General features: G+C 41.3%; 1 protein-coding gene across 2 annotated transcripts in view; it reads right to left on the reverse strand.

Moving 5' to 3' along the window:
• Positions 1-16,695, reverse strand: part of CHRM3 (cholinergic receptor muscarinic 3) — a 545,038-nt gene extending 528,343 nt beyond the window's left edge. The window contains exon 1 of one of the 2 annotated variants that reach the window (XM_021071792.1): positions 16,096-16,695. The gene's annotated coding sequence lies outside the window, so the exon portion shown is untranslated. Of the gene's footprint in view, positions 1-15,092; positions 15,506-16,095 lie in introns of those variants that run through there. The other variant, XM_021071795.1, reaches the window with a different exon arrangement.

The following is a 19,611-nucleotide window of genomic DNA, read 5'->3' on the forward strand; positions in this document are numbered from 1 at the left end:
AATCCCAACCCATCTTCCTCTTCTACTTTACAACCAGAAGAATTTCTTTACTTGCTTTTTAATTCATATGTTCATAATTATATCAGAGGGCACTTCTAAAAATAGAATTAAAAAAATAAGTTGCTTCACTCTCATCTGATTCTAATGGAAAATATGGTAAAATTGCACTATTAAAAATAAAGCTAAGCACACCCAAGTAAATGTGATTGAATGTACTAGTTTATTTCTTTGTTCTTCAAGTCTACAATCATTAATGTATATAACCTGTAATTCATTGTAGATGATCCTATTAGTGATGATTTCAATATGACTGTTCAAAAGAAAAGGCCCTGATTGAAAGGACAATATGGGGTAGGTTTGTCAGTTTTCCTTCCTGCAATGAGAAAAATAAAAGTGACATTGAGCATTCATTTATTCCTGCCTGAGTGTCTGATAGAGCCCACTCTGGGCCAGCCAATGTTCTAGGAACTGGTCATTTAGCAATCAAAATAGAAGAGTAATTCCCTGGTCTCAGAGAGCTCATAATGTAGTAAATAGACTATATAAAAAAAACAAAAAAACAAAATTATGTCAGGTGGTGATAAATGCTCAGAAGAGAAAGACAACAGATTACAGAGATGGTGAGAGATGGAAGGGGGCCATGCTGTTTCAGGTGATGTGATTACAGAACACTGGCCTGAGAAGGTGAAATTTGAGGACAGATCTTAAGTAAGTGCAGAGGCAAGCTGTATAGATTTCTGGCTAAAGAGTGTTTCACACAGAGCAGTAAACGCAACGGTTCTGGGATGGAGTGTTCATGGTAAAGACCAAAACAGCAAGGAGTTTTGATTTGTGAGGTAGGTTTTGCCCAAGGAGTCTGCTCTATATCTCCATCTATTTAAACCTCATTTGTCCTTTAAATATGAGACATAGATGAATGCACTTAGTGGGTCTAGAGAGTGAGTTACATTTTCAGGTGCAGCACGAGAACGCAATGTTTCATTTTCTTGTGATAGAAAAAGCAAAGATACTAGATACTCTCTGCCTGAGTATTACACTTGATCTAGCATTGGTTACAGGTGTCCAAAGAAAATGAAATATGAACAGAAGTTCTAGCTCAATCTCTCAAGTGAAAACTATTTTCCCCCTCTGGCCATGTCCACAGCATATGGAAGTTCCTAGGCCAGGGATCAAACCTGGGCCACAACAGCAACCAGAGCTGCTGTGGTGATGATGTCAGATCCTTAACCTTCTGTGCCACAAGGGAACTCCTTCAAGTGAAATCCTTTAAACCAAGAAGTTCCTGGTATCCCTCCAAAAGTATCTGGCTTCTCCACCCTTTGAATCCCAAGAATAACTTGGCTCAGATTACTTTATTTTACTAGTGACCATCTTTATAGATTATAAACATGTATTTAGGGTCGAGACTTGGTCACAATCTGTATAACACACATTTCTGGCTGCCTTAAAACAATTTTGCCCAAGCTGCTTAGGAAGTCAAAGGCAGCATTGGTATGGGTTTTCCGGAAATGTAAAAAGTCAGCGGGCACTACGTTTCTATATCTTAGGCTGGTTTGGACTTGGAAAATATAATACAGCGCCCTCAGTCTTCTAAAAGACATCTGGGATTCATGCTATGGTTAGTTATATTTTGCTGAAAAGGGGATAGGTGGTCCTCTTCATCATAGAATATGGGCCTGCTTTCAGTGCTGTAACACTGATGTTAATCTTGATTTATACACGTGACTTGCCAGATAGAACTTCTGTTCAAATTTCATTTTCTTTGGTCACCTGTAACCAATGCTAGATCAAGTGAAATAATCAGGCAGAGAGTATCTAGTATCTTTGCTTTTTCTATCACAAGAAAATGAAACATTGCGTTCTCGTGCTGCACCTGAAAATGTAACTCACTCTCTAGATCCACTAAGTGCGTTTATCTATGTCTCAGCTTGAGAAGACTATTTCAACTTCTTCATATAAAAAGAAATCTGGTAAAAGTACATTAAAGAATCTTTGTTATAGAATAACTTCAGCAATATACATGACTTTCAAAAAGGGTTTCAAAAACGGATTGTCCTGCATTTGAAAAGACACAGAGCAGGTAGGACATTGAAAACTAGATGCTAGGGAGTTAAAAATGGTAACATTGAGAGGACGGAATTCATGAAACAGAACAGCAACCGCAACGTCTCACTCATGTAAGACTAACAACATATTTTTCATATCGAGTGAATGATTTTGAACCTCATTGTGATTTTTCAAAACAACTCACTCATTGGACACACAAATGCAGATGTCTGCCATCTAGTGGCAAAAATTAGTATAGGCAGTCTAATTTTTTTAGAAAAGCATCAATATTGTTCTGAGAAAAATTTAATCCAAGCGCCATGTTTAAGAGGCAAAAGGACAGTAAAGCCTGAAGAAGTTCACATATTCGATTGGTTACACTAGTCTTGTACTCCCCTTTCTTCTTCTGGTGATACTAAGTAAGAAGAGGCCTGTTTAGAAATCTCTGGGAATACTATTCAAGGTTTCATGGATTTGAATTCACAAAGAAGTAAGTTCCATAAAAGCAGCATGCTTATATATATTTATTTCTAGGTCCTAAAACAGTGCCTGAAACAATTTGGCAACTTAATACATTTAACAAAGAAATGAATGGCCAACAGAAAAACTGGAAATTGAGCAGAGGAATTTTTAAAATTCTAAGGAACAGAGTGATTGATAATTTTGCTTAATTCTCTTGAATATAATACTGAATAAAAGTACTAATTGTACTGCATATGGTTTTAAAAATGTACTCATGTCTAGAAGATTATAGAATGACCTTTAATAAATGAGCAGAATTAATCTACGTCTATTTCTAAGAAATTTCTTCATAATTAAACTACTATCCACATATGCAATATTGTCGACTACTTTGTCATTTCTTTCGTGATATCTTGTTGTTTTTGTCAATAATACATGTGATGTACTCGCTCAGAAAAGGAACTCCTAAATACAGCATTACACACATGCAAAAATGTGGTCTGCTTATGATACACTTCCATGATATAACACAAGAAACAAAGAAAAATGTTGAGAAATGCCTGTACTTGAGAAGGTAATTTCTGTTTTTATGCCACCTTGTCAACACTTTCAGCCCTATTTTTTAAAAACTATATTTTTAAATACAGAAGGGTGCACTTGATGGAAATAGTTCCACCTTAATTCTACACCTGAGATCTCCATCCTTCCTCAATTGTGTTTTAATTCCAGGGGAAAAGAGCACTCCACCCTTCCTCAAAGTCTGAGAAACACCCTAAACTGAATGACTCATCTTACCAGAGGGAACAGCCTAAAATAATGTACCCCTTGCCAATCTAGGCTATTAATCTGCTTTTTAAAAAAATAGAAAGTGTTTATCTCATTTCTCAATTTTCTCTCCATCAAAATATTCTGTCTCTCTCCAATTAGTGCATTTCCAAATTCAGCAGGCAGAAGTGTCATTCAAGGTATTTATTTAAAATGCGGATCAACAGATACTGCCCCCCCAACACACACACACACACACACACACACACACACACACACACACACACACACACACACAGGTCTAATTTAGCTGGTCTGGTTTCAATCCCCTGGAATACATGTTTAACAACTACTCTGGGTGATTTTGACCCAGTGACCCTGGGCCATGATGGCAGAAACATCACCCTCTATCCCTGTGATGGAAATCTTTCCAGTGAATACGAAAAATCCTCAGGAGAGCTGGCAGCTGGAAAGCAGACAAAAATGACTCCTTCAAAAGTCCTGGCCACTAGAACTAGTTGCTAAGGGGAGCCCTAATTTGTTGGATGTTATCTGAGAGAATCATGCCTCTCACAACGTTAGGGTCACCAGTGCAGCCATGTATCTACACAGACAATTCTTTCAGCAAGTGAAACCCTGAGTCTGACTTGGGAGAATTCTATTATGTTCTGTATCATATTCATCAATAAATATTTACTGTTTATTAACATGTTGACTATTTTACCATTTTCAAAATACACTGAAAACTGCTAAACCTCAGATTTCTTTTCCCCCCAAAAGGAAACTCAACAACAAATGCTTAATGAGAGTACCATGGTCAAGACTGCTCTAGGCCCTTGGAGTGTATCGGTGAATAAAACACAGTGTAAAAATCTCTGCCCTTCCAGAGATCTAAGGCATCATTCAATTTAGTGGGCTGCTCATCCACATTTTACAATGTGTGTAGAGAAATAAATAATGGGTGGCTCCTGACGAGAAGCTCAAAATCCAAAGGACAACTTTGATATTTGCATAATTTATTCTAGTGTAAACAAGTATAGCAAATGTTATCACATCCATGAGAATAATACACTAGAGGGGCACAGAGAATAAAAAGATGAACTGCCTTGGAGGAGGCAGGCAGGCAGGCAGGCTGGCCTCCTCTTGTTTGCAGGACTGCTATAGCCCGAGCCAGGCTAGCACATTTTCAGGAAGTGTGCAGGGTCTCTGCAGAAACCTGGAGGCAGGAGAACAGAGGCACATCCAAGGACCCTCGAGCAGGCTGATGTGGCTACTGCAGACTGGGGAAAGGAAGGTGGAACTGAAAGTTATGGAGAGGGAAAGTGTAAATGACTTTGGCTTCGTTGTAGACTCGGTTAAAAGCAAACTGAAAGCAAGGAGACAAGTTAGTGGCCATGGGGACTGTGCAAGGGGAAGGTGGACAGGCCTGTCTCAGGGAGGTGGGAGTGGGGATAGGATGGAAAGACCTGATGAGACAGTTCAGGAACATCCACTCAGATTTAGAGACTGCACATGAGGAGTAAGGGTAGAAAGGAAATACACATTCAACAAGGTTCAAGTCTGAGTTCCCAGGATGACTGTGATGCAAACATTAATACAGGAAAAATAGGAAGAAAGGCATATTTTGGAGAAAGAGGATGGATTCCAAGGTGCAAATGGTATGTTAGAGGTGCCTGACTGATATTCTTTGTGGGACTGTCTAACAGAGTGCCAGCATGAAAATCCTACCAAGGAAATCCCTCCAAGAAAGACCTACAGTCCAGAGAACTATATACCGGCATGCAAAGCCTGGAGTGCAGCTGAAATCACCAAAAGAGAGGATATCAAGTGAGAAAGAGTTGAACTGACTCCTAGGAAGAGATCTAGCATGAAAGGAGAGAGAAAAACAGAGTCAAAAGATCCAGGCTTATGAATTTTGTGGCCTTGGATGCCACAACAATACATAATTTATATATAGATATATATTTATTATTACATGATTTATATATAATTTCACTAACTCAGATTGCAGAAATCTCAAACAGCTTCAAAGTTTTCTCCACTTATTGTTTGCACCCTACTTTTAAGTATTTCTTTACAAGACACAACCAGCTTTGCCAAGATTGTTAGATTCCCTGAACGTGCACCTGCCCTCCTACTATCCAGACATGATCTTTCGGAATTCTACCACCAACTGATTTTTTGAAATGATATATAGGGTAGTGATAACAAACACTCATCATTATTAATATTTTCCATGTTTTTAATTCTAAACTTACATTCATTCATGAAACAAAAATGAATATACATGTATGTGTGTTAGGTAAACAGAAAAAAATGTCCATATTCAGAATTTGAAATGAATCATCTGCTCATTATGGGTCTAAATTTATGTTTAAATTTCAACATAAAATTTCGTCATCTGAGAGCGCATGTCATCAAACATAGAAATTTTAATCTGGCATCAAAAATGTGTGACCTCTTTACAATAGCCGAGACATAGAAGCAACCTAAAAGGCACTGAGAGAGGAATGGATAAAGAATGTGTGGTAAATACATACAATGAAATAGTACTCAGGCACAGAAAGAATGAAATAATGCCAATTGCAGCACCATTAATGCCAGAGATAATCATACTAAATGGTGAAGAAAATCAGACAGAGAAAGACAAATATCATATGATATCACTTATATGGAGAACCTAAAAAAATAATACAAATGAATTTATATATGAAACAGAAATAGACCCACAGGCATAGAAAACAAACTTATGGTTATCAAAGAGGATGGGGGGAGCAATAAGTTAGAAGCTTGGGATTAACATATACACACTAGTATTTACAAAGTAGATCACCAACAAGGACATAGCATAGCACAGGGAACTATTCTCAGTATTTTGTAATAACCTATAAAGGAAAATAATCTGAAAAAGAATAAATATGTGTGTGTGTGTGTGTGTGTGTGTGTGTGTGTGTGTGTGTGTATGTATAACTGAATCATTGTGCTGTATACCTAAAACTAAGATGACACTGTAAATCAACTATACTTCAATTAAAAAAAAAGTGCAGAGTTCCCGTCGTGGCTCAGTGGTTAACAAATCCGACTAGGAACCATGAGGTTTCGGGTTCGGTCCCTGCCCTTGCTCAGTGGGTTAACGATCCGGCTGTGATCGTTCAGTGGGTTGCTGTGAGCTGTGGTGTAGGTTGCAGACGCGGCTCGGATCCCCCATTGCTGTGGCTTTGGCGTAGGCCAGCGGCTACAGCTCTGATTAGACCCCTAGCCTGGGAACCTCCATATGCCGCGGGAGCGGCCCAAGAAATAGCAAAAAAAGACAAAAATAAATAAATAAATAAATAAATAGGCTAAGTTTCTAAAAAAAAAAAAAAAAAGTGCATGACCACGATGCTTATCTAGTACAGCAGCCAACATTAGCCCAAAGGCACAAGACTAGCTGTGTCTTCTGGGCCAGTATTTGTGTGTTACTCTTACAAATCCAAAGTGTCTAGTACTATCTAGAGGCAGAGAAAGTGCTGAATACAGACATGCTTAACTAATCAGAAATTCAAAGCAAACATATTTCTATACTGCTGGGCCACTTTGAGTGGATTGATTTTTATGCAGTAACATCAGTCAAACTTTTAGAACACACTGCAGATTTTAAAACTAGAGAGGTAGATTTACACTTAAAGTCAGGTCACAGAAGTCTGTTCTTGTTCCAGTTTTGTATAACGTTAATGTTAGGATGTGTACAGAAAAATGTTAGAGGACTATGCATCAAATTGTTGACCACAGTTATCTTTGGCCCATTGAGTCATGATGGATTTTTGCTTCTGATGTTATATTTCTTTAATGATTGAATTTTGTGTAATCTGTATTATTTAAAAGGAGAAAAACAAAAAACACCATATTTACATATTTTATATGTCAATGTATATATTCAGCATTTGTAGAAATGACTCCATAGTAAGTACTTTAGGGTAACCAAAGACAAATGAAACATGGCATCATCCTTCAAGCATTTCACACTCTAATATTTGAAATAATTTATATACAGACATGCAAACAAGATAAAATGTGATCAGTGCTAAAACTGAGAATCTGATAAAGTGCTAAAAGATGAATTCATAGTGAGAAGTGTCATTTTAAGCACTTTGAGAAACTGCTAAAATTTGGACCTGTGAGGATATGGAAGAAAGGGCATTCCAAACAGCTTAGGAACATATGAAAAGTCATGAAAAGTGCAGAGGGTAAAGGGAACAGCAAGTGCTGAGGGTAAGGTTAAAAGTGACCTTGAGAATCAAGACTGAATTGAATGTAAATCCAAACCATGGAACCTATGGAATGCTAGCCAAATGCTGATGTAAGGGATTCCATTGTTATTCAATCGGTGATAGAAGGGGATGTCAGAAGAGGAAATACATCAGACTTGGCCTTCAATAAAAGTAATCTATAAAGTGGATTGGAAGAAGGGAGTATAGTCAATGAATCATCTGTGAAGTCCAAGGCTCTAAGAGAAGGTATAAAAGTCTGACTGCCTATCAAGGTATCTGCACTATCTGGGGCTGTTAGAAATGCAGATTCTTAGGCCTCTCTCCAGTCCTCCTGAATCAGAGTCTGCCTTTTAACACAATTCCCATGTGATCTGACTGTACATCAAAGTTGGAAAAGCCATGAATTAAGGTGCTGGTAGTAGGAAAGAAGTTGAGAGCTTCAGTTATCACTTGGCTGAATTATTACAATTTGGTGTCTGACTAAATGTGGGAAGTTACAGAAGAGGGTAAATCAGATTACTTGGAAATTTTGAGCCACAGAATGGGTCAGCTCCACAATGGGAAGAGGAGGCCTCAGGGAAGAGGGAAAGGAGAAAACAGGTGAAGGTGGTGCTGTCTAGCAAGCTCAGGAAAACACCCCTTCCAGAAGCCACACCAGGCTTGGAGATGATGAGATGGGTGACCCACTCAGAGGAATACTGGAAATCATGAAAATAAATGAAGCCACAAAAGGAAAAGGGAGCAAGAAAGGCATGGCTGTCAACTAAAGAGAAAGTCTTGGAGAGCCCCCTGGTGGGGTGAGGAAGCTGGGAGGAGGAGGAAGAGCCAGAGGAAAGGAGAGCCAGGGACATACATCACTTTCACAATTAAGGAAGGTTAAGAGGAGTTCCTGCTGTGGCACATCAGGATCAACGTGTCTCTCCATCTCCAGGACGCAGGTGTGATCCCTGGCCTGGCACAGTGAATTAAAGGATCTGGCATTGCCACAGGAGTTCACAACTTTGGATTGGATCTGACTCCTGGCCCAGGAACTCCATGTGCCACAGGAGCCAAAAAAGGAAAAAAGGGGTGGGAGGAAGTTTTTGCTAAGAGGTTAAAGGGGATGCCCAAGGAACAGCTTCTCTGTGACTAAGAGGGGACAGGTGTATTTTTCTGTGACCTTAGTGAGGATGGAATACAGAGATCAAAGGATTAGAGCCAGAGATTGGTAAAATGAGAGGCTAGTGGATGCTATTCACTGAGTATAAATGAAAAGGGTTAAGGATGAAAATTTAGAAGGAGCACAATCTTTTGTTAGAATGACTTAACTTTGAACTGCTGAACTTTAAAGATTTTCTTATGGAAGAAAGATCAGAAATAGTCTCATCATCATTCTCAGAATGAGGAGGAAGCCAACATGCACAGTGAGGAGGAATCGGATTTCTGGCTCAGGGCAAGGAGGATCTGCCTCTCACTGCTTTGAAAATGGAATGAGGCGCATTGTGAGTGGTCATTTCTCAAATCAAACCACACAGTTTGACCATAAACAATGGGGAGTCACAAAGCAGAATGCTGTTCACTCATGACTTCTGCTTTGGGTCAAAGGATTCCCCCTCTCCAAGCAAAAATGTGTCCGTGTCCTAATCCCCCAAACCTGCGAATATGACCTTATATGGGAAAAGGTGTGAGAAAACTCAGGCTCCTGAGAGAAGGAGCTTATCCTGGATTTTCTGGGTGAGCCCTGAATGCCCTCATGTGTCCTTATTAGATGGACACCCAGAGGAGGAGACACATAGACTGAAAGAGAGGGGCAAGCTGACTCCAAGCTGACCCAGAAGAGGAGACACACAGACTGAAAGAGAGGGGCAAGCTGACTCCAGCATAGTCTAGAGGCAGTCACAGGTGGGGACGTGCAGACAGCTACCAGAAGCTGCAGGGCCAAGTAAGGGCTCTCCCCTGGGGCCTTGGAGGGAGTGTGGGCCTGCCAACACCATGACTTCAGACTTCTGGCTGTAGAATTATGAGGCGGTACATTTCTGTTGTTTTCAGCCCTGGGAAATGAATACAATGTCTAACGTCACCTACTAGCCCTGAGAATACTTGAGATGCTCTTACCCCATTCTGATCATACGCTCCTAGAAGGCAGAGCCCTGGACTTACCCTTCTGAGTATCCAGAAAAAGACTGTCTGCTGTGCCCATCACATGAGGTAACACAGACAGGGAGCATTACCACAGAGGTACACAATCCTGTGTACAAGTGAAAAACAGAGATGGACAGATTGATAGTAGACAGATGACTGATAGACGCACTCCACTCAATCATTTATTAAAATTCACTTATTAAACACTCTCATGAAGTTAACTTCTTGGAGAGAATCATAAACCCTACTTGGGTTACCATTGATTGTCAAATTTAATATTAAAGGTTGTTAAGAACAACCAGAATTCAGAGGGGGGACATGCAGCTTATAGTTGCTTAGGTAAGTTTTCAGTTTCTTATAATTAAATGAACGAAGGGGGTTAACAATTTTTTTCACAGGGAAAGCAGAGTGATAGCTGCACTCAAGGAAAGCTGAAAAAGATTGGCTAGTTCTTGTGTGATGAGAAGGGTTTGGGGGGTAAGTATGGAAGAAAGGACTCCACACAAAGGAACACTGTGACAATGCCAGTTTTTCTGCATGGTTCCCTCCCCAGGTGATAATGCATGTGGCACATGTTATGATGCATGTGAGAAATCAAAGGCAAGGAGGACAGGAGGTCCTCTGAATTCATTTCATGTAGGATAACTTCTTTCCAATACAATTAGTTTGAGAGATCGCCACTTGAGACACTGGGATTTTAGACTATTCTGAACTAAGAAAAAATTGAACATCACCAAGAAAATCACTGTGTTCAATAATCCTTTTAAATGACCACACATCAATAGACATATAGGCACAGAAATAGCTAGACACAGATACAGAAAGATACATAGTTAGATTTATAGAGATAAATAGAGATAGATATAGATACATACACAGATATAGATATCACAACAATACTTGAAACATATGGATACTTAGAGTCTACGAAATACCACAGGATTAGGATCCACTGGATGAAACTTCAAATGGACCTGGGCAAGCAGTGGTGCCCAGTTAAGCAGTAACTAGGTTTCCCTCCAGCCTGGGTCCCATGGGCAATTCTAATGAGGTAATCTACACCAAAGTGATAAGTTAAAATATACTAACAGAGGCTGTTAGCAGATCCTTTTTCCCAGAGCTTATTGGCAGGATATATTTCTGTGAATCTAATGCCATGGCCGTAGCTATCTGTGACCAATTAGAAGGCTGCAGTGGAAGAGCGTCAAAGCATCTCACATAAATACACAGACTTTGTGATAGACACCTGGTAGCCCCCTCTTTTCTGAAACCAGCTGATAATACTTTACTTTGGTTTAACCTCACCTGAATTTGATCCAAACAGCAGTCTTTGGAGGACATCCTGCCTGACCCAGGATGTCTAGAGGAGCACTACTTCCTGCAACAGAGGTGACTGAAGGTGGCATATGTTCTGGCTCAGCTGGTGCGCCGGATTTCAAGGGAACACAGGGGACAGGAAATAAGCTGGGGCTAGGCTAGAACAAATGACCTAATGAAGGATTAATTCTGTAGTGGAGAGTCAACAACTCAAATTACAGTGGCCAGGAGGAGTGTGGAGAATGGAGATTTGATCCTGCCAACAATGACACACAAGATTTGTCAAGTTGAACTTGGCAGCACAAGTCTCCAGGCAGAAGGGACACACTGGCAAAAGGGTGGCTGTGCCCCAGGCCCAGGGCTGCAGTAGAGACTGGCAAGAGAAGAGATGGACTCCTGCTTCTGGACAGAAATTCTTGGAAAGGGTGAGACTAACTGTCAAGGTCACACTAAAGTCTTTCCAGGCAAGGAGTCTTCATTGTGGCTCAGGGGGTTACAAACCCAACTAGTATCCATGAGGATGTGGGTTCCATCCCCAGCCTTGCTCAGGGGGTTAAGGATTCATCATTGCTGTGAGCTGTGGTGTAGGGTGCAGATGTAGCGCTGATCCCACAGTGCTGTGGCTGTAGCATAGGCTGGCAGCTGCAGCTCTGATTCGACCCCTAGCATGGGAACTTCCATATGCTGCAGGTTTGGCCCTAAAAAGTAGGAAAAAAGGAAAAAAAAAAAAAAAAAAAAGCTTTCCAGCTTTCCAGGCAAGATTGCAGTCCTACAAATGCAAACTGAGAACAGGAGAGAAGTGCAGACCAATGAAAGGGCAATGATGAAAAGAGCTGCAGAAACAGGCTAGCTGGGCACAGGGGTTACTAGAGCTCACTAGGCTTAGTGCAGGTAAACTCATCCATGGTCTGCCTGGTTGACAAATCAGAAAGGTCTCACCAGAGCAGGGCTGCGGAAGGCAAGAGCTCAGAGCCATAGTGCATCTGTCAGCTACTGTTTGTCTAGTCACAGTCAGTTATTTTTTCCAGGATTATTTCTCCTCTAAGGGTGGACATTCTGGGTGACTTCAGCCTGAGCTGGCACAACGGGTGAGAAGATAGCGGTGGCTCAAATACTCCTGCTGCTGGCTTGCTATCATGGCCTGGGGATCCTGGGTCCTGTCAATGTGGTAAGCCACAGAGAAGTCAAAACAGGCATATGCCAGTCAGAGAAACTGGCCTTTGGGGGTGCATGAACAGGAAGTTCCAACAGGGGGAGAACAAAATTGCCAGCCTGTCAGAGGCGGGCACCTGCAAGCCTCCAAAACTTCTGGACAAAAAAGGAGCACACAGCAGCCAACTACTGAGCCAGAGGGACATTTACACACTGGCTCTCCAGGCTCCAAGCCAAGGAATATCAAGGTGGGTGTGCATCCAAATTGTGCCCTGTGTTTTGTAGTGCTAAAGAGACTGATCAGACGTGTACATGCATCATAGCTTTCAACCCTCAAAACTACTCTGCACTATCCCATTTCTGGTAAAGAAATGTTCCAGAGATGGAACACAGTTTTCATACAAGGCCCGCTTCGGTCCAATATTTTCTATAGTTTCACTGCAACAAAACTATTTTTGTTTGTTTGAAGACAATGCCAATGCAGATGTGTACTGCCCAAAATATGCAACTTTTAGGGAATGGGGAAGCCTAAAAGGGTCCTCCAGATACTGGGTTTATAAGTGAAAGGGGGTGCCTTTTGCACCTGCACAGCCTTTCTATGGAGTGCCCATGGAGGAAGAAGTGACTACTGATTTAGGATTCAAAGGTCTACTTTGAATTTGACTGGATCAAGGATCACTTCCTCAGTGGAGAAGATGGAACCTGTCAGACTGGAGAACTTGCAGTTAACTTCCTATTTGACTAGCTTTGTTTCCTATCAGGTTCATTAGATGATTTCTCCACATTTTCCCTCTCAATTAAAACTTTCTATTAAAGTTGAAATTCTATCCCAAGGTTCTGTTAAAACTATTAATAACCAAGATAGGGATTCCACTGGACTCAACGAAATTGAGAGGTGAAAAATCTTGTGGAACATTTCACTGTCATCACACCTGGGAAAGCACTCCAGTCAAGGATTAAGCATGAGACACATTTTATTATCCTGATTAATTTTGAAAAATCACCATGGTGGAGGGTTTTGTGTTTTTTTGGGGGGGCCCAATATGGCTTGATGTTATTCTGTAAGAAAAATGTGTTTTAAACTACCAACCTATTGTATAAAATAAAACATTTTCAGTCACTCACTGATACTTCAGAACCACAATGTGAAGATAATGCTGTTAGTCATAATACATTATGATACAAAATTAGCTCCCATAAGTGAAGGACAGATGCATCTCTCTGCATACCGATCAGAGGCTCAGGCTTCACATGATTCACAGTTCATTCATCTCATAACTGAAGTGCCACTACACCACAGCTGTTCTCAACAGAACTTCCCTGCACTGCGAAGAAGACCCGTTTTCTAATAGTTGCACTGACAGTGTCCAGGCCATTTAGGGGTAAGCAACTGATTTTGCAAATGTGAAACAACTTTATTCAGCAAGAATACTACATTGGCTCGGGAAATGATAGAGGAAATTTTAGCTTAAAAACCTGAACAAAGTTATTTCTTTATAATTTTCAAATACACAAGGCAGCTTTGCTTTTGATCATATGGTTTAATTTTCTGTCTAATCAGTTTCCTGATATGGATTCAAGAAATTCTAGTTCTGCAAATTTCATATTCCCCCACTCCTCCGGGCTCATGCTCAACAGGTTGCCTGCAATTAAAAGCTAAAATAGCATTAAAAGAAGTCCATGCTTTGACACTGTATCTTAAAATAACAAGCAAAATTTATTTTGTAAGGAAACAAATCAGTTGTCTTTATAAGGAAGAGAAAATGAAAGGGTGCACCCTAAAGAACTTTTAAGTATGCCTAAATAATCTTCAGGAATAAGTAATATTTTTGAAGTTATATTGTCCCTGAAAGGAAAATAAGGTAATATATATTCATATATTTCTCTAAACTACAAAGAAAAGTTTCCTAAATAAGTTTAAAGGTAGGTTTAATGGAGAACTACTCGTTATTATAACATTCTCAATCGTTCTCTAAATCTTAACCAATTCCATAAACATGCTAACCTTTTTCCCAAATTACACTTTTCTCACAACTTCCCATGCAAAAGATATACAGTGTTAAAGATCCTTTTCAAAATCTACTTTTAATTTCCTATTCTTTTAAAAACATAAGTACATCGGAATAAATATTGATTGTCGTTTTAAAAATCAGTATTTCACTACTGCTATTTTCATATTAAATCCAATATTATAGCACTCCCCCACCCTACAGAGACAATCTAAATCAGACCTGCAATGTAATTAACTTTAAACGGGTAATTTAAGCTCAAGTTATATGTCCATATGGAAACCCGTTTCAAAATTAATGTGCTTTCTAGCTCAACAGTAGCTAATCACATATTAAATTAATTGTGACAAACTATGTAAACAAAATCTAAAGATAGGTTATTCAGTGATAGGAGTGTATGATCTAAACTACATGTCTGTGGCATGTTGAATGCACACTTGGAGAAGCAAGCATGTTTCAAGTATGCTCCGCAATACCAGCTCCCATAACAAGAGGGTGCACCCAATGCCATATCCATCCCACCACATTTGGAACAGAAAGACCTCGGGTGTTTTTTGGCTTTGGGTTTTTTTTTTTTTTTTTAATTATTAAGCTACTACCACAAATCTGGTCTAAATGTGTGGATTTGTTCTAGGGGCAGCTCTGCCCTTTCTGAAGTGTGTGTTCTTATGCAGGGTCTCTTAAGTAGATACCTACCGGGCATTGTTTTAAATACAGGAAATGGTGATCGATGTTTCATGCATCATAATGGTCTTATAACATAAGATTATCTGGGACTACAAAACCAACAAATACACTTTTTACAAAGATTATTTTTCACGTCATAACCCGGAAAGACCTCAAATGGAGGAGTAGGCTATCTGTTGTGCTGGCATTCAGAGGGCAAGAGAGAAATGAAATGTCTGTGCAAAGCACACAGTGAAATAATCAGTGTCCTTAACAACATAAACGCTCAGATAAATACATTTACCTTCTAAGGAGAGTCGTCACTTCACACTGCAAGCGTGGGCAGCGGGAAGAAAGCATACATCCTTAGAGCCATCGGACAGGTTCAAAGAGCACTTGCAGACAAATCAATGTTTGCATTTTGAAATCTGTCCATATGGATGCAATTCGCAACCCCCTGCTTCCTCTACCACTTCCAAACTGCGTGCTAGGACAGTGGCGCACACGCAGTGGCCGAAAAGGATCACAATTCCAACAGGCACAGGCGCGAAGTAGACAAGTGAATTCTGCTGCTGGAGTCAACCCTTCCCCAGCCTCTAGCGCTTAACATCGCACAGAAATTAACCCAGCTGTAAGGAGGCTGTGCTACGGGAGGATTCCAGAGAGGAGATCCGGTGCAATTCAGCGTCTGCCACCCGGGGAGCGTACTCTCCCAGGGTCCGTAAGGACGCGCACCCGCTCTACGGACCTTTGCCCAGGTGTTACACTAAACTAAACTATATTTGCCACTTCGTCCCTGAAATGCAATCCGAACTGGCGGCCCAGCGGGTGTCTGCTTTAGCTTTCTTAAAAGCGTTAGAAAATCAAATGCAGGCACACACACGCCCGGCGGAGAACCGCCTCTGGTCTGGTCACTTTGTGCCTCCATTCCCACACTGGGGGAGAGTGAATGCAAGCGGAGAGCTGGGTGGGGCATGCCAGGTTCTCTCCCCGCCGGGGTTCGTATTATTCCCGCCGCTTTCACCCGCACACGGTGTCACCCTGGCATTCCCCACCCTTGGTCCCAGAACTCCAACTCCACACCAGATCGCGCTCTCTCCAGATGCAGACCTCCCCCATCCCCACCCCTGACCAACAGACCAAGTCTCCCCTCCTTCCTCAGCTCTTTAAACTCCCCAAAGCAAGGGCATATCCTACCAGCGCAGAAAACTTTTTCCTCCTTTTGCAACGCAATAAGGCAAGAAACCAGGTCAGCCGCTGCCGCCACCCGCTTTGCTCAGCGCCGGGTTGGCGGGAGCCTTCCTTACCTGGCCGCTGCGCCCCAGGTGCTGTCTCACGCCGGTGGTCCGCGCCTCCCAGGTGCACGGTGGTCTCCCAGTCCACCTTTCGCTGGTCGCCTCCCGCCTGGTGTTCAGGAAGCGAGTGTCTTAGGACCGCGCGCCCATGCCCCAGGCAGTCCTTCGGTTCATCGCGCTGTCTTTCCAGAAGCGCTGTCACCGCCGGGGAGAAATAATGAGCGTGGGGATTCGGAGTGGCACCCACTTGCACCGCTGTGTGCGCTCCGAGGTCCGAGAGCACTCCGCCCGCGCGTCACATGCCGCCTCCAGGCAGCGGCATCGGCACCTGCCCCAGCGCCCGTGCCCCGGTTCCGCTTCGCCGCCCCCGGGTCCGGCCCCGGCCCCCTGCACGCACTAGCTTTCACTGCACGTTCTTTTCCCTCTGTACCCCCTTCACTTTTCCCCCTTCTTCTTTCCTCTTCTCTCTTATCTTGTATTCTCTTTTTCCACAAGCTGACATGCGGTGCTCCAAGGGGTGGAGAGTCCTTCCCTCCTCAAGAACTCTTCCTTTGCCTGGTGGTGGCGGTCGTGGCTACAGCCGGCCGCTCCTCCTACCGTAGCTCCGCTCCTCCTCCTCCAGGGCTGCAGGCGCTGCTGTAAAGCACACGCTGCCTGGAGAGACCCCACCTGCCTGGCTTCCGAGCATGCCCAGTTGCCCCGCTGCCGCGGCCGCGACTCCCGCGTGCCGGCTCCGCCCGGCAGGCCGACCCTGAAGGGGAAGAAGGGCACCCTGCTGTGCGAGAGCCCAGCGCCCCCTGGGGAGCCGTGGGCTCCCCGAAGGCGGGAGATTCACTTGCCCAGCCCGGCCACGCGTTTCCCCTGATTGCGCCCCAGGTCCTTCAAGAACAGATTTTGTTGGCCAATTAGTTTCATCGTGTTCTCTTCTAAATTGGTTTGCTTGAATTGCTTGTAAGGGTGGAAGGAAGTAGAGTCTTGGGCACAATTTACTGATGAAAGAAATCACAATCACAATAACAGATAACAATAAGGAACAGTTACAACATTCGACTCTGTGGAAAACCTTTCCCTAGAGAGTACGACGCCTTTATTTTTTGACATTTAGTGAAGAGTATGTTCTTATAGAGCAATATGCTAATTATTAGAGGACTTCTTGGTTTTTCCTTCTCTACAAGTTTACACCTTAGGTAAATGAGACAAATGTGTGAAAAAGGCACTTGTGTGTGTGCGCAAGCAAGCACACGGTTTTTGTTTTTAAAATCAGAATAAAAGGATCTTGCTAGCTAGGCTAGCTTTTAAATTTCATATATAAGAAGAGAAATGAGAAGCTAAAATGGGAGAAGGGGGAAAAAGGAAAAAAAAAGTTAGGAAGAAGGGGGTAGGGGGGAAAATAAATTTCTTACTATACTTTAAGCTAACCTAGGTGCAAACAAGTGGAAAGATCTCAAAGTTGCAAAGATGCCAAGGCTGCCTCACAGCATGCTAAAAGCATTTTAAAGAGTATGTAAGGAAAGATCATAGGAGACCCCCACAAGGAAGGACAGAGACAATTAACAGTGGTAATAAGGGGCAAAGTTAGAGCACGATATGAAATGAAACTTTTAATAATATTGAGAGGCAAAATGATTGTGTTAATTTTATTTGGAGCAAGACAATAAACAGGAAAAGATAAAAACCTTCTTTGCGAAAATAAGTAATGTTAAGAGAAAAGAGAAAAAGAAATACACAAATTCCTTTCTGAGTCTATACACTTAGTTCTAAGTAGAACAGTCTAAGATAGAAAGGACTAAATGTTGATTAGAGAGAATTAAGATAATAGGAAAAAGACAGTGAGAAAACATGTAGCTATTTAAATTAGTACAGTATCCAAGCTCAGGTGATTTACATGCAGAACACCAGAATGATAATGATCTTAATACAGAAGCCATCTTGTTTGGATAACTCTCAGATAGAAACATATTTCCCTAATCTTCAAAGCAAACTTTCGAAGAAATGTTTTATCCCCATTTAATAAAGGAGAAGGACAGTAATAAATAATAAAGGAAATTTAAAGGACCAAGTAAATTGCCCATTACATAGCTAGTATGAGGGTTATGATGCAAATTTAACATATCTTTCCCATTACATAAAATTGCCATTTGCCTGTGGGAACAGGAGTGGCATTGATAATATTTGGTAAATCCATAAACAACAGAAAACGGACTAGGAAAGGGGGCATGTAGATATATTTTTTAAAAGTAGATACCATTATCTATATGGTGATTAAGTTTGAAATGATTTCCAGGCAATATTCTAGAGAAGAGAGTGAAATGAATTATTTGGCAGTAGTCAGAAAAGAATAGGGAACAATTACAATGTAGTAAAAATCTCTTACAAGGCTAACTTTATTTCTCCTTATAAGTAGCCTTATAAGTAAACATACATAAGGCACTTTCTAATTCCAGCCAAACTTCCCTTTATCCTTATGAACAAGATAAATGTAAACTGGTATTAGTATTGAACAAACTAAAAACTAACAGTTTAGAGTTGCCCCCAAATGTCCTAGTAAGTAGATTCTTCTTAGAGTAAAGTATTTGATTCTGAGTTTACTGCCCTACTATTCACCAGATTTATCAAATTATATCGAAGAGAAAACTATAAAAGGAAGACTAATTAGATCTGAGAAGGAACCAAATGAGGGACAGCGCTAATTTGCAAGATGCCAAAATCAGAACCCAAAGAGTACTTTACTTTGGATGTTGAGCTAAAACAAGAGATAAACTAGAACTAAAATATATTTTGAAATCATGCATTTTAGCTTTGTTTAAAAAAAAACAGGATAAGCATAGGATCTATTCATTTATTCTATTATTAGACAAGACTACTTTAGATATGGACAAGACAGTACCTAATAGCACACTTACCCTTCTACCATGAAATAATTACAAAACCTAGACAAAATATATAGAACTATGCTTTCAGTTAGCAACAGCAACACAAGGTTGCAATGTTGGGTCAGAGGAGGCATGTGAGGAGACCAGTCACAGGGATATTTTTCCAGGGGCTGTTTTTTTCCAGCAGAAGTACTGGGAGTTTGAGACCAAGCAGTGAGTGTCACCAGTTAGAGGACACAAAGCACAAGAGCTGCAAAGGTAACGGAGATTTGGGAGGGCACAAGGGTATTCAGTTGGCAAAGTCAGGGGCCAACTGAGGAAACCCTAAAAGTCTCTGGAAATTCTGGTGAGCTCCCTAGCTGAATGCCTGTGCTGCATGGTCCCAGGAGCTTGACTCTGGAGCCTGATAAAGTACAGTGGCTAAGAAGTAGAAATATAAAAATTTCAGTTATGGGAAGATATTGGGACCCAGCCAGAGTAGACTTTGGCAAACACCTTAGAATTTGGTTGAGACCCCCCGAAGAATAATTTCTAGGTGTATGAATAATGCCTTAGGAGAATGAATAAAACCAAAATAAACTTGTCCTAATGAAACCAAAAGCAGGCCTTTGCAGGATTAAAGTAAGCCATGAGTTATTTAACCATCTGTGGAGTA

Source organism: Sus scrofa, chromosome 14 (genome assembly GCF_000003025.6).
Source record: "Sus scrofa isolate TJ Tabasco breed Duroc chromosome 14, Sscrofa11.1, whole genome shotgun sequence".
Taxonomy (NCBI): Eukaryota; Metazoa; Chordata; class Mammalia; order Artiodactyla; family Suidae; genus Sus; species Sus scrofa.